This window comes from Tachypleus tridentatus, chromosome 3 (assembly GCF_004210375.1).
Source record: "Tachypleus tridentatus isolate NWPU-2018 chromosome 3, ASM421037v1, whole genome shotgun sequence".
Lineage (NCBI taxonomy): Eukaryota > Metazoa > Arthropoda > Merostomata > Xiphosura > Limulidae > Tachypleus > Tachypleus tridentatus.
In genome coordinates this window covers 35,989,070-36,004,491 of record NC_134827.1, presented here as the reverse complement: position 1 = coordinate 36,004,491, position 15,422 = coordinate 35,989,070, and positions in this window count along the sequence as shown.

Below are 15,422 nucleotides of genomic sequence, written 5' to 3'. Positions count from 1 at the left end.
ACCAAATTACAAAATATCTCCCGCCCCAACATAGACATAAAAGTTTTAATTTTCAAAATAATTACAGATGTACAGTTACGACAGGAAGTATTCGTACCCCTGCGTCCCGAGTAGTTTTCTCATAACTTAAAAGGTATCACGGTTAGGCTAATAGACGTACAGTATATTATAAATATTATACTAACACACATCTACACACATTTTTGTGTAAATTAAACGACAAATAAACTGTTTATAAACAAATAACCAAAAATAGAAGGAGCAGAAAGTGTTCGTACAGTTCAGAACGTGTGAAAAAAACTGATATTCCTGTAAACATTGTGTTTAGTTTGGTGAATAAACTACATTATACCATTCCAGAACCAGACACTGGGTTCATAATTATTGGAATTTAGCCACCAAAAAAATGTACTTCCGACAATTTAGCGCCGTCTCCGTCTTTATCTGCTTGGTCATCATGGTGAACAGGAAACAACTGTCCAGTGATTTAAAAAACCGAATTATTGTAAAATACAAGTCTCGTGTGTCTCTTTTCGGTATTGCTACACAACTTCATGTGCCGAAATCTACTGTTCAAAACATAATTGCCAAGTTTAAGCTTACAGGATCAACTGCTAACTTCCCTCGTTCCGGACGCCCAACCAAAATTCCAGAGAGAACCAAGAGGAAGGTTCTCAGAGAGGTTAGTAGGAACCTTCGTTTAACACGTAATTATATACAGAAACTGGGGTTGAAGTAAGCACCTCTACAGTTACGAACATGTTACGCTCTTCTGGGTTCAAAACATGTCGTCTTCGCAGAACTCCATATTTAGAAGCACGATTGAGGTATTCAAGAAAGCATGTAGATAAACCGTTTACCTATTGGAAGAGTATTCTTTGGTTAGACGAGACTAAAATCGAGTTTTTCGGCCACAGTGATTTTCGCTATATTTTCCGTAAGAAGGGAGAACGAAATCTTCCAAAGAACACCGTCCCTACAGTTAAACTCGGAGGTGGCTCGATCATGTTATGGGGTTTCTTCAGCTCTTTTGGTGTAGGCAGCCTTCACCGCGTCAACGCAATCATGAAAAAAGAAGAGTACGTTGATATATTAGGTACTTATATCAAGAATGATGCTCGGAACTTGCGGCTTGGGCGTCGTTGGATCTTCCAGCACGACAATGGCCCTAAGCACACATCGAAATATGTGCAATCCTGGTTGCAGAGGAACCATATAAGCGTTCTGGAATGGCTATCGTAGTCACCCGATCTCAACCCAATTGAAAACGTTTGGCATGAGTTGAAGACCAGGGTTCATCAGCGTCATCCGAAAAACTTGCAAGAGTTGGAGGCCTTCTGTAAAGAAGAATGGAAGAAAATACCAGTCGAGTACTGTTAAACGATCATGAGGAGAGATTGTGTTAAGTAATTCACCTGAAAGGCTACACTACTGACCATTAAAGTAGACGCACGAACACTTTCTACCCCTCCTATGTTTGGTTATTTGTTTATAAACAGTTTATTTGTCGTTCAATTTGCATAAAAATTTATGTAGATATTTATAATATACCATACATCTATTAACCTAACCGTGATACTTTTTAAGTTATGAGCAAAAAACTACTCGGGAAGCAAAGGTACGAACACTTTCTGTCGTAACTGTTCCAGTATGTATTCGGATTCAAGGTCTTATTAATAATTTCATAAACTATGCATACAACTTCTGCATTTTTCTGGTGAATTTACTAAATTATTTTTAGTAGCTGCAATAATGGTTCCACGTGGTCGTGATGTTTTGTTTCTACACTTCTACCACCATATTCCTATATGAGTGGCCCGGCATGGCCAGATGGTTAAGGCATTCGATTCGTAATCCGAGGGTCGCGGGTTCAAATCCCCGTCACACCAAACATGGTCGCCATTTCAGCCATGGGAGCATTACAACGTGATGGTCAATCCCACAGTTCGCTGGTAAAAGAGTAGCCCAAGAGTTGACGGTGGGTGATGATGACTACCTGCCTTCCCTCTTACACTGCTAAACTAGGGACGGCTGGCGCAGATAGCCCTCATGTAGCTTTACACGAAATTCAAAACAAACCAAACCTGTAAGTATATTATAACTAAATGTACTGTGCTAATAATAATAAACTCCTTGTAGATTCAATATCCACGTACCAACCTATAGGCAGATTGTATTGTTTGATAACACTGTTAATGGGAAGAAACATGAGAGAGACATCTGTGTTTCAAAACCGTAAGTGATTTAATTACCCACCTCATCAATGTACATGTTATTTGTTGTGGGTAATACTGTCGATAATTATAAAACAAAAAAAACACCCTTGTACACAGCTTGAGAACAACACGGTAAGTTACGTAATATTACGTCATTGGTATCTGGCAGTAGTACGCGCTCCATGCTTTGGTAAGATGTCGTCAGGACAATCATAAAGTGCGAGCGCGAACAAACCCGGTGCTGTATTGCCGCAAAGCGATATAAAGCACAGTTATCGCTGGAGTCAGTATTGGGATTTCGTTTCAAGAACTGACTTTACGACCGAAGTGTGGGTAAGGCTTAGAAGCTATCTCGACAGCTACGAAACCAGTTAAAGACCTTCCGCAGTAAACAACACGTGTTGCTGATAAATTCAAGAGCTCTGATGTGGAGTTTTCAGTCCAGCAACACCTTTCAACATTTGTTTTGTTCTTACAACTTGGTTTCTGAAACTTGGTAAAGAGGTGTGTTGTGTTTAGAACTATTTGTTTTGGCCTTCTGGAAATCTTGGGGCAATATACCTTCAGTGGCTAGTAAAGATAAGAACTAAAGATTTATATGCCCAAATAAAGAGACTGGTTTATCTTCCACTCACCAGAGGGATTTATAAATTCTTTGATGGTATAGAACACCCGTTTTCAATGGATAAGTTCAGTACTGTTTTTTATACAATTTTATGTGTAGCAACATCGTTTGTTTTTACCCTTTTCCTATATCGAAACCTGTTTATCTTTTCTTCTCAATATGGCTACAAAATTTTGTTTCTCAACGTACGATATTACACTTGTGTTTTGTTAATGAATCGTTCTTTTGATTAATGGTTCGCTGTACTTGAAGTCAAATTTCTCTTTTTCTTCGCAATAAAAATATAAACTTATTGATTTAATAATAAAAAGATATCTCATACGTCTGTTAGCGACTATGGTCAACATGTTATACAGAGATTAAACATTTATACAATAAATAGTTTATACACGGTTATAGTTGTCAAAATACTTTTTACTATAACCGCGTTCAGCTTTCGAGTAAAAAACACTTAAAAGGTTGAAGGTCATTGTTGAATTGGACATGGTTTGGTGGACATTGTGTTACATTTACCCATGTTTCCTATAGAGTCACTCTGATATTCATCGTTAATTTAGTGTGTTAAATATGTTTCCTTACTTTCCCCGACGCTATGTTTCACGCATATATATATACGTCGTTTTAAAATTCACTCTCAGGAAAAATCTAATATGTCTATTATTTTTGCCTCGACCCAAAATGTGCCCCTCCCCCCAATGGCACAGTGGTATGTTTAGGGACTTACAACGCTAAAAACCGGGTTTCGATACCCGTGGTCGATAGAACACACATAGCCCATTGTGTAGTTTTATGCTCAGTTTCAAACAAGTAAACAAACGTTAAACGAAAAATAAAAGTACTAAAATTACAACTTCACTGTCTATCTGGTTAAAGGTTGAAACTAACCCTGAAGTCCCCCAGTGGCACAGATGGTAAGTCTGAGGACTTACACACTAAACACCGGGTTTCGATACCCGTGGTAGACAGAGCATAGATAGCCCATTGTGTAGCTTAAAACAAACAAACAAACTAACCCTGAAAAACTGTTCCATCTGTTTTAATAATATTTACAGTTTCACGCTTGGTTAATAAAATACCTTTTTATTAAACTTAGGTATTCCTCTTACTACTTGTACTTTTACCTCTAAAACTAAACCAGAGCAGGACTTTTGTGTAAAGTCTGATTATTTATTTTACATTTTGTCTCCCGATGGGGACAGCGATAAGTCCACGAATTTGCCACGTTAAAATTCGGGGTTCCATTCCTCGCAGTGGACATATAACGCAATTCACTGTGGCATTGCTCTAAAGCAAACAAACAAATAATTTAGATTTTTCCGAGCTAATAATGACCTTCGGGCAGGTATAAAAAGTATTTCTGGTACCGCAGCCATCTATCTGTCTATAACTGACATCTCAGTTTTAGTCGATTATTCGCGTTGCGTAATACGAACTTAGGCCAAATAAACACGATTTTGTTGTTTTCTTTGCGTAAGTTATTACTTATCTCCCTCAGGTTTTCTTTTCGTGATAGGCCACCTTCTCCACGTGTCTGCTGTTATTATATGTTTTTATTTTCTGGTAACTTCGATTCACGTGTAACGTGCATGTGCTTTTAAACATTCGTCACGCGCTGTTCGTAAATATAGAACATCTCGTGGCTATTCACTAGGGAGAGGAGGAAAGGGTTAACAACTTGTTTTGATTGTCGCTTAATAATGTTAATAGCACGTGCAACTCCGTAACAGAGCTCTGGATTCATATTCATACCGTGATGAGTTGAAGCTTGCATTCGACTGACACGTGCTAATCCAATTTCTGACACAGTGCTCAAAGATTCCCATAAATCCATGCTCTCAATGTCTTCTCTATCACTAGCCTACCTACCAACAAGATGTCGTGGACGTGGCACATAAATGAATACACGGTGATCTTTTAATGCTACAGACGCAAACCCATAAATATGGATAAACAGTTACAAAACATTCCAAAGCCCTCCCTACTTTGTAACGGTCAATACCCGAAAACAAATGCTGAAATTGCAAAAGAACATTTAAGGACACTTTCCATGATGCTTCATTCTAATAACATGATGTTTTCTTGTCGTGTGATCTCGTTACATCAATTTCACATGGGCTGGCTAGATGGTTAGGACGCTCGACTAGCAAGCTTCGGGTCGCGGGTTCGAATCCCCGTCTCGCCAAACATTCTCATCCTTTCAGCCGTGGGATCGTTACAATGTGACGATTAATCTCACCATTCGTTGGTAACATAGTCCAAGAGTTGGAGGCGGGTGGTGATAACGACCTGCATTCCCTCTGGTCTCTCACTGTTAAATTAGCGTAAATAGCCCTCGTGCAGCTTTGCGCGAAATTTAAACCATACTATCAAATTCACATAACATTACTATCGTGTTTTTAGTCTCGTTAAAGATTATTCAATCGCGCCTTAATATTTTTCGTTTTGTTATATTCGTTGTTTATTACATATTAGGGAGTGCCATGCAAGAATAATGAAACATTTAATAATTTTTACTGAAAAGATAAACTTTGCTATATGTTCTCGTTAGGCATTGATAGAATTTGGTCCTTAATGTCTGTCTCTCTGTTTTTCATATAGCAAAGCAACATCAGGTTATCTGAGTGACCACCGAGAGGAATCGAACCCCTCATATTAGCGTTGTAAATCCGAAGACTTACCGCTGTTCCCCCGAGGGACTGGTCTTTAATACGCTGGTCCTGCTTGTTTCCGGCCTCGGTGTGAAGGCCGAAGCAAGCACGAGCAGTCCGGTCCATTAAAACCACAACAGAAACGAAAAAAGTCACGAGGTTTACATGCGTTTTGTGGCATTAATTTTTAAGAAATTAACAAAACCTTATTACAGTATTTGAAAGTAATCATTAAAAAAACAACAAACTCGTATACTTTGTAGAATGGTGTTTTTGATAGATAGTTTGTGTGTGTTTATATACGATAACAAAATGCATAGTTAACTTCCCGGTTATAGCCCAAAGGTTGGCGTTCTCGAACTATTAAGGCGAACTTTCAGGGTTCGTGATTCATAGCCTCATGCGATTTGAACTCTTGGACCGCAGGCGTACAATAATAAATAATAAATATTCCGTCAGCTAAGAGTACCCTAAAAGTTGGCGGTGTGTGCCGTTGAGTAGCTGTCTTCTCTCTCTCGTCAGTATTAAGTATGGTTATGTGTGGATAATCTTTGTGTAGCTTTGCTAGAAATTTTGGAGCAAACAATATTAGTTCAAAATGACAGAACTCGATGGAGATACAGGGGTTAAAAAAAATTAAAAACGATTTTACTTTTGATTTCATTTTATTTTCTGTCTGTTCTCAGGTTTTCAAGTTTCTATCAGGAAATTCAGTATTTCATGGTAAAAAAATCCATGTCGCTGTTCTTGTGTCAGTTTGAAATTTGTATCTCCGTTTGACGTTGTAACACCTTTGTGAGGGTATATATGTTCTGCGATAATGCTTTTGGCATTTGGAACTATTGAGCCGTGTTCGGATCCACCACACAATACCACAGAATATTTCCCGCTCTTTAAATTGTGGTTGCGTGATAAGAGTGACAGCCATTCCGGAGGATGGTAGAGTGACACAGACTAGTTTCCATCCTTCTGGTCACTAGTCCAAAGCTTGGACGTCAGCTCTTGCTGTAAAACAGCTACATCTTTCTCTGTTTAATTCACTAAACAGTAACTAACAACGATGTTGGAGAAAACAAAAAGAAACGTTTAATCTGAATGTGTTTGTCACTAGATGTCGCAGTCGTGGACACCTTGTTCTTACCTCCGACATGTGCAGCTCTCCTGGCTTTAGGTCCGATGTGGGAACTGGAAGATTCAGGTTCAACGTGACCACTTCCTTCCTTGTTTTCTGATATACTGGAACCACAGTTTCAAATTTCCAGCCACTTTTAGTTATATATTATTACTAGTTTGGTTGGTTGCTGTTAAGCCCAAAACTACTGAATGGGCTATGTGTGAATACCAGCGAGGGGATCTAAACCCGATTTTTAGCGTTTTAAGCCCTGCGGACTTATCGCTAAGCCACTGGAGGTCTGTTGTTTTAGTAGCCTAATTAGTCGCATACAGTTGAATTACAGACACTCTGTGTTAACTGAGAGTTCTCTATAGTTGGTCTTTAGTTTCAGTTGTTCACGTAGGTCTGAAACTGAACTTTCTGGAACACCGTGAATGTTTCTTTTATCCTGATGTATCACGCGGATATTTCGTGGCGCCAATCTTGGACCTTTATGGCAACACCGAGTTTCTCTAGGCATGACTTTTTCATGGTATCACTTAGGGTTTTTTTTGGTTTTTTTTTATTTCGAACAAAGCTGCTCGAGGGCTACCTGTGCTAGCCGTCCCTAATTTAGTAGTGTAAGACTAGAGGGAAGGCAGCTAGTCATCACCACCCACCGCCAACTCTTGGGCTACTCTTTTACCAACGAATAGTGGGATTGACCGTCACATTATAACGCCCCCACGGCTGAAAGGGCGAGCATGTTTGGCGCGACGGGGATGCGAACCCGCGACCCTCAGATTACGAGTCGCACGCCTTAACACGCTTGGCCATGCCGGACCGGTATCACTTAGGATTTTTTTTATTTCTTCATCACTACGATTTTTATGGCATTACTTTGGTATTTCTGATGTATCATTATCTGTGGTAGTTTTATGGTAACGCTCTGGGATTTCCTATGTACAAGTGTGATATTTTTACGGTATAACTCTGGGGTTTCCCATATACAAATGTGGTATTTTTGTGGCAAAACTCTGTGGTTTCCTATACACAAGTGTGGTACTTATATAGTAACACTCTGGGGTTTCCCATGTACAAGTGTGGTATTTGTATAGTAACATTCTGGGGTTTACCGTGTACAAGGTGGTATTTATATAGTAAAACTCTGGGGTTTCCCATATACAAGTGTGGTATTTGTATAGTAACATTCTGGGGTTTCCCATGTGCAAGTGTGGTATTTTTACGGAAACACTCTGCGTCTTTTCTAAGCAGTTATTTTGTTGATATGAAACGAGTGAAGAACAAGAACAAATGTTAAAAAGTAATGTTACAAGACGTGAAACGCATGTACACATGAATTTCATTTGTTTTTCTTGTTCCAGAATCTAGGTTTTAGTCCAGAGTGAGAGAGAAGTATTACAAAGAACGAGAAGGAAACCTGGAATATTCTAAGTAAGGTAAGGTAATTATTAAGTAAGATAACAGTAATAATATAAGTAGGAGAAACGGTGTGGGTAATAAATGTAACTCTGAACCTGATTGGAGGAGAAAACGTTATCCTGAAATTAATACTAGTTGTGTAAAATTCACTTGTACTTGCACGTGCATGTGGACTCAGGATCGGTTTCAAGCGTCGTTTCTTTGTAATTTAATTGTGGCTTCCGGTTGACACAAAACTCGACGTTGTTGTGTAGAACAGCTCTGATATCGAACGCGTCACGAATCTTCGCAGCGTCCAAAAAAATTGTTTGATCAAAACCCTAAGGTTGAAAAAGTTTACTTGTTGTTAAACGTAAAGCTACATGATGGGCTGTCTGTGATGTGCCCGCTATAGGTATCGAAATCCGATTTTTAGTGTTATAAGCCTTCTGAACTACCGCTGAGCCACTGGAGGGGGGGGGGACAGAATGACAAACAAGACTGATTTACCGAACATGATCGAGAAATTAATATTGATCTACTGAACATTTTTATCGGTTATATCATAGACAGATTTATCAAACATAGATTGGCCAACAGACACTAACTTCCTGCATCGTACTCTGGCTTCAGACTAACCTACAATAAAAGTAAGTGGAATCACCTGAAACTGACCCTTTCTCCACTGACCAACGACCTTAAGGCCACGGTTTCTTTACTTACCGTGCACATGCAAGCTTCAGTTCATTGGAGAGTGTTCTTATCAAGGTTAAAGATTGTTTATTACAAATTTTCGTGACCTCCATACCAAGAATGCTTGTCCAGTCTTCCCGTTCTTCGTTATATGAACGTACAGGTTCGTGAATAGATAACAGAAGTAGTGGTCAAGCTGTAATAGAGAGAAGCCAAGTTAGACGTTGAAGTCCGAGGTACGTCTCGTAACTGTTGTAAGCTTAAAATAACATTTCGTTTGACAGAAACAAGGTGTGTAACAGTTATTAAAATGTTTGACAGAAACAAGGTGTGTAACAGTTATTAAAATGTTTGACAGAAACAAGGTGTGTAACAGTTATTAAAATGAATGACAGAAACAAGGTGTGTAACAGTTATTAAAATGTTTGACAGAAACAAGGTGTGTAACAGTTATTAAAATGTTTGACAGAAACAAGGTTGTAACAGTTATTAAAATGTTTAACAGAAACAAGGTTGTAACAGTTATTAAAATGAATGACAGAAACAAGGTGTGTAACAGTTATTAAAATGTTTAACAGAAACAAGGTTGTAACAGTTATTAAAATGTTTAACAGAAACAAGGTTGTAACAGTTATTAAAATGTTTAACAGAAACAAGGTTGTAACAGTTATTAAAATGTTTAACAGAAACAAGGTTGTAACAGTTATTAAAATGTTTAACAGAAACAAGGTGTGTAACAGTTATTAAAATGAATGACAGAAACAAGGTGTGTAACAGTTATTAAAATGTTTGACAGAAACAAGGTTGTAACAGTTATTAAAATGTTTAACAGAAACAAGGTGTGTAACAGTTATTAAAATGAATGACAGAAACAAGGTGTGTAACAGTTATTAAAATGAATGACAGAAACAAGGTTGTAACAGTTATAAAATGAATGACACGTTTTTGTTTCTGTCTTTCTATAGTTCTACATGATTTTAATAAAATATTAAGATAGTTTCTGACTTTTTTTTACTGAGATAATAGGTTCGTTACCGACACTTACTATCTTTGTTTACTAACATACAAAAATGTTTAAGACTTTATCAAGACAGACTTTTTTGCTAAAGTTGTAGAATTGTTGTCATTCATAATCTTCTAAAAGAATAGCTGTTGAGATCCACATTTATCGACTTTTTTTATCTTGTTACAAATGTCTTGCCCCCTAGTGGCACAGCGGTATGTTTGCGGACTTATACGCTAGGAACCGGGTTTTGATACCCGTTATGGGCAGAGCATAGAGACAGCCCTGTGTATCTTTGTACATAATATCAAACAATAACGTCTATAAATGTCTCGCACACTCTCGGAGTATAAATATTTAGAAGTTACATTTCAGGCCTCGTGATGGTTTATAACGCTAAAAAAAAATAATAATAGAGATTCAGATTGGGATACCCCAAGTGGGCAGAGCACAAATGTCATTGTGTGGTTTTGCGCTGAACAACAAACAAAATACATTTCAGACCTTATTACAGTACAGGTAATTTATAAAGTCAGAGTTGTATTTGAAATTATGTCTTCGGTTAAAGTGCATTATTCCAGCTGCAAGCGTATTTATGTATTCGCAGCTCACCTTTCGAACTAAAACTTACAACCTGTTTATTTGTATTTGTATACTAGGCTTGTTTAAGTAACTGTGTTTTTGTTTATCGTCTATTACTGTGCACCAGATGTTATATATGACCACGTCACCGTCCATAACTAAGCGCGCGTGTATTTCAATGTGAGGCAATATTTGTGATTTAAAATTGATTTTTAAATTGGCAGGTGTAAACTCAGTTAAGAAACCTTAGAACCAAGGTTGTTTAAAATGTTAGTAACAATGTGTTAATCGCTCATAAAATAACATGAGAACGTTTAATCCCTCCTGGTGGCTTAACGGTAAGTCAGTGGGCTGATAACGCTAGAAATTAGGTTTCGATACCCATGATGAGAAGAGCACAGATAGCTCTTGTGTAGCTTTGTCTACAGAACAAACAGAATTGTTTAGTTTTCACCGGGAAGCCCTCCCTACTTTGTATTAATAGACTGGGAGGAAAGGCAATTGCTCAATATCACCCTCCGCCAATTTTTGGGCTACACCTTTCTGATCGAATAATGGTATTTTAACGTCAGTCTTATAGCAGATCTACAGTGCGTATTTTATGCAGCAACGGGTTATGAACCGCAAACCCTAGGATTCACAGTCCCAGCACACTAACTGGTAGGCAACACATAGTTTTTTTAACTACAGTGTAACGTTGTGTAACAAAAATAGCATGTCTGTTTGTTATTAAATACAAAACTACACAATGAGGTATCTGCTCTGCTCATCGTGGATATCGAAACCCGGGTTTTTGCGTTATAAGCCTTCACAAATCTCACATAAACAGCTAGGGAGAAGCTAAAATAATAATAATATATGGTGATAATGACAAAACATTTGTTCTTAATATGGATAAATATTATATATGGCCAACCATCAGTTCAACTGCTTTTATTTGCCGTTTTTATTATTCTGTCGTGCATGGTGTTAGCTGATCTTTATATCACATCAGATATTTCTCTAGGTGACCACCAGGCAGATCAAGTTTGCATAATTCTCCAGCTAAGTATTAAGACCACAAATTGAGACACGAACTGATGTTTATATTAACTAACCTGACTTGAGTGTCGTGGTCAGAATGTCATTTATTTTTGTGTATTGCTTCAAGTGGGGTCAAAAGATACCGGGCCACGCGGGCGAAAGGGAGTGTTTAAAAAACACAAAAAAACAGTGAGAAATATCAAAATCCCATTTAAGTCTAAAACTTACTGTCCTAGCTCTGGAAGGTAAAGAAATGTCCTGAGAACAGTTATGATGCTCAAGTGGACATCACTGATTACTGTTATTGTTTTGTGTGTGTGTGTGAATAATTTGTCCGTTCATAGCCGTCATGTCATTTCTAAGAGCGTCACGTGCATCCGTAAGTTGTTCGATATTTTCTCAGAGCACTTTTAAGATCAAGAATGCAGTTGGACACAGGTGGACGTCGGTCAGTCTGTTTAAAGTGTGAAAAGATTAATTCAGGTACCTATCCATCACGCTTTTCTTAAAAGCCTCTGTTGTGTCCAGTTTTCTTCGTGATGCTATCCTGGGGCTATTGTACTATTTTCTACGTGAAGAGGTAGTGTAAAATAATAACCTTTGACCACATGCTTTACTAAATAATCCAGGCTGATGACCAATATCACTGGCGCCAAAAAACTACCTAAGGGCAGTACATTGCAAATATTTAACTGGACAATAGCTTTGACCTCTGTGACCGGTTAGTGTCCTCAATAAAGGTCATTGGGAAGGGATTAGAACAAAACAGATGTGTGTAAAATAAAACAATGCGAGAGAACAACAGTTTAAGAGAAGTAGGCTTAGCGTATGCAGTGAATGTTTAGCAAAGCTTATTTAGGGATTCAAGAAGTAGGAGGCTGAAAAGGTCAGCAAATGATGTTCTGTAAGTATATGATAAAATAAGTAGCTCTTACTTAGTTTGAATTTTGTACTTTAAAACATACATGTCTATACTGTCCACATTTTTAAAGCCTATTTCCGAATACTGAATGAACAATGGACAATGCATTATAAGGTCACTTTCGTTTCTGGCGCATGAGTGGTATGTGTCATGGATACATAACACAACATACCGTATTTTATGCCTTCTAAGACGTTACAACGTGGAAGACGCACCTTAATTTTGGAAAGACAATTCTTGGAAAAAATATTTTTTTGACTCACCGACCAACACCTTGATACAGACTTGACTTTTTTCAACCTACTGAGTAAATACAGTAAAATATATATTATTCACAGTATATAGACAATATTAGTTAAATTAAACGTTTAATGCTATTGAAAATACTTGTAATTGGTAAGTATTGAGATTGTGATCTGTATGAGAGACCGTTTCAAGTAGACCCTAAGCTAACCTCATGTTTTAACCAATCACTTTGTCTTGGAAGGTGCACGTGGATTTTTCGAGGTAAAGTACACGGAGGCTATCTACGCTATCCCTCACTAATTTAGGAGTGTAAGACTATAGGGAAAGCAACTAGTCATCACTACTCACCCGCCGCTAACTCTTGGGCTACTCTTTTACCAACGAATAGTGGAATTGATCAACACATTGTAATGCCGCCATGGCTGAAAGGGCAAACATGTTTGATATGACGGGGATTCGAACCTGCAACCCTCAGATGACGAGTCGAGTGCTTTAATCACCTGACCATGTTTAATATGAAAACAAAACAGCTTATCACATTACCTTCATGTTATTTTTGGTTGTCAAAATTTTATTTTTGATCTTTTAAATTCTGGTAGATATTTTTTTATAAAATATTTTCTTTGATCTCTTCATCTGTTATATTTTAATAAATATGTTAGACATTCACTACGTAATTTTGTTAATGCTGCAATAAATTAGATGTTTCACTAGATATCCACTAGGCGCAGAATTTGCTTTAAAAATAATTATGGTTTATTTTTAGGGAAAACTACACCATAGGTTAATTACGTTCTGCCCACCGTAGTGATTAAAACCACGAATTTTAGCACTCTAAGTGCATAAACTTACCGCTTCCCCATCGATGAACTAAGTTTGTTTTCAGGAAATTTTGAACAATAATTAGTTACACGTTGTATACTACCTTAGTAGGTTAATTATTAATAATTAAATAGAAATATAGAATTCAACTGAAACAAATTCGTCTCTACCTCCAAAATGCACCTATAATTCACTTATTTCATCAGTCTTGAAGTAATTCTTTAATCACATTTTTAGGAAAAATAAATTTTATCATGAACAAAAACACTTGTGCTTTTCATGGATTTTAGCTTAGTAATTAAAAAACCTGGTGCGGACATTACTACAGAAATTTTCAACTCTTTCGACTGTAGAAAGGAAAAAAGATATTGTTAGTAATAATAAAGGTTTATTTTTCTTAATGTTTTAAAACCAAGTAGAATATATATTTGTTAAAACATCTAAATATTTGTCAATTAGCATTTACTCACCGCGTAAACCTTAAACACTGACTGCTGTTAGTATTAGTAGGCCTAACTGTAGTATAATTTAAGCATTAGGACTAATACGTAAACGTAACATAAGGCTTAGCTGAAACGCAACTTGGATTCTATTTTACTGTTATATCATCGAACTTATGAAACAAAATAAAGAATAAAAAAAACATCATTTTCTAACAAATCCCCACGAATATTGCACTGTGTAGTTAGTTATACACGAAGTTTTCTATACAGGGTGGCTCGTAAGTTCCTACCCATCCATATGTTACTATGTTATATTCAATTACGCATGTATTATAAATTTGTTTCTTTTTTTTCGATGGCCGATGTAAGCCCATTTACACTTGAAAAGCGTATTGTGACAAGTACGTGGGTACATGAGCGCAAGAATACTGGCGACACCACACAGATACACTGGATACATAAGATATATAGATGGGTAGGGACTTAGGGGCCACCCTGTACATTAAAACGAGCCTAAAACAACAGTTACGAATATGGCGCATTCAACATAAACACAATAGTTGCCCTAACAATAATCAAGTTGTAATTTTGTTGCTGAGCGACAATGTATATTGTTGAGCATCAAAACAAAAATCTGAGTGACAAAGGAAATAAGCCTTTTATAGTTAGAAATGATGTTTACTTGAAACAAAATACCTAGTGAATGTCTAACAGTTTTGTTTAAATATTCAAGCAGTATCTACTTAATAATTTTAAAGTAATGGTTATATGTTTTTTCATTTTTCGAAAGTTTTATTATAATATTTTAAACCATTCATTGAACACTTTTATTAAAATTGACCCTAAAACCTTGAAAAAAGCTAGCTTTGCCATCAATAGCCATTATTAACTCAATGATTGTTATTGAGCCCAGAGCTATACAACATCTGTCTGAGCTATACCCACCATCTTATTCAAAATCTGATTTTTAGCGCCACAGTCCTTCAAACCAAGTGAGGCCCGGCATGGTAAAGTAATTAAGACATTCGATTCGTAATCTACGGACTCGAATCCCCGTCACACTAAACATGCTCGCCCTTTCAGCCGTGGGGGGCGTTATAATGTAACAATCAATCCCACTATTTGTTGGTAAAAGAGTACCCCAAGAGTTGGCGGTGGGTAGTGATGACTAGCTGCCTTCCCTCTAGTCTTACACTGCTAAATTAGGAACGGCTGGCGCAGATAGCCCTCGTGTTACATGAAAACTAGCATTTCGTGGAATTTTTATAGAAATGTATTGTCCTTACCGGGCGAAATATTCGTTCAAAAAGGACTTTTGTGCACTAATAAATTGGTTGTGGTTATGGTTACACACCGGATATGCTGTTACAACACAGATTTTCTTATCGGGGTAAGTTTGTCAGCAGAAACGACCGGTCAACAGAAATCTACCGCCATTTTTTTATGTTACGTAGTTACTTACTTTAATTTTACTTCGTATAATTATTAATCATTGTTATTAAAGAACAAAATGAAGTAGAGGTCACTTCAGAAACTAAAATATTCATCCAAATTGACACGAAATTAATTATAATATTTATGATAACTTAACACTAATATTTATTTCTAATTAAAGGCAAAGAGACTAAGCTTACAAAGGTTTAATAACCAAAAAAACTCAGTTGTTTCATTTCTTTTGGTTGAG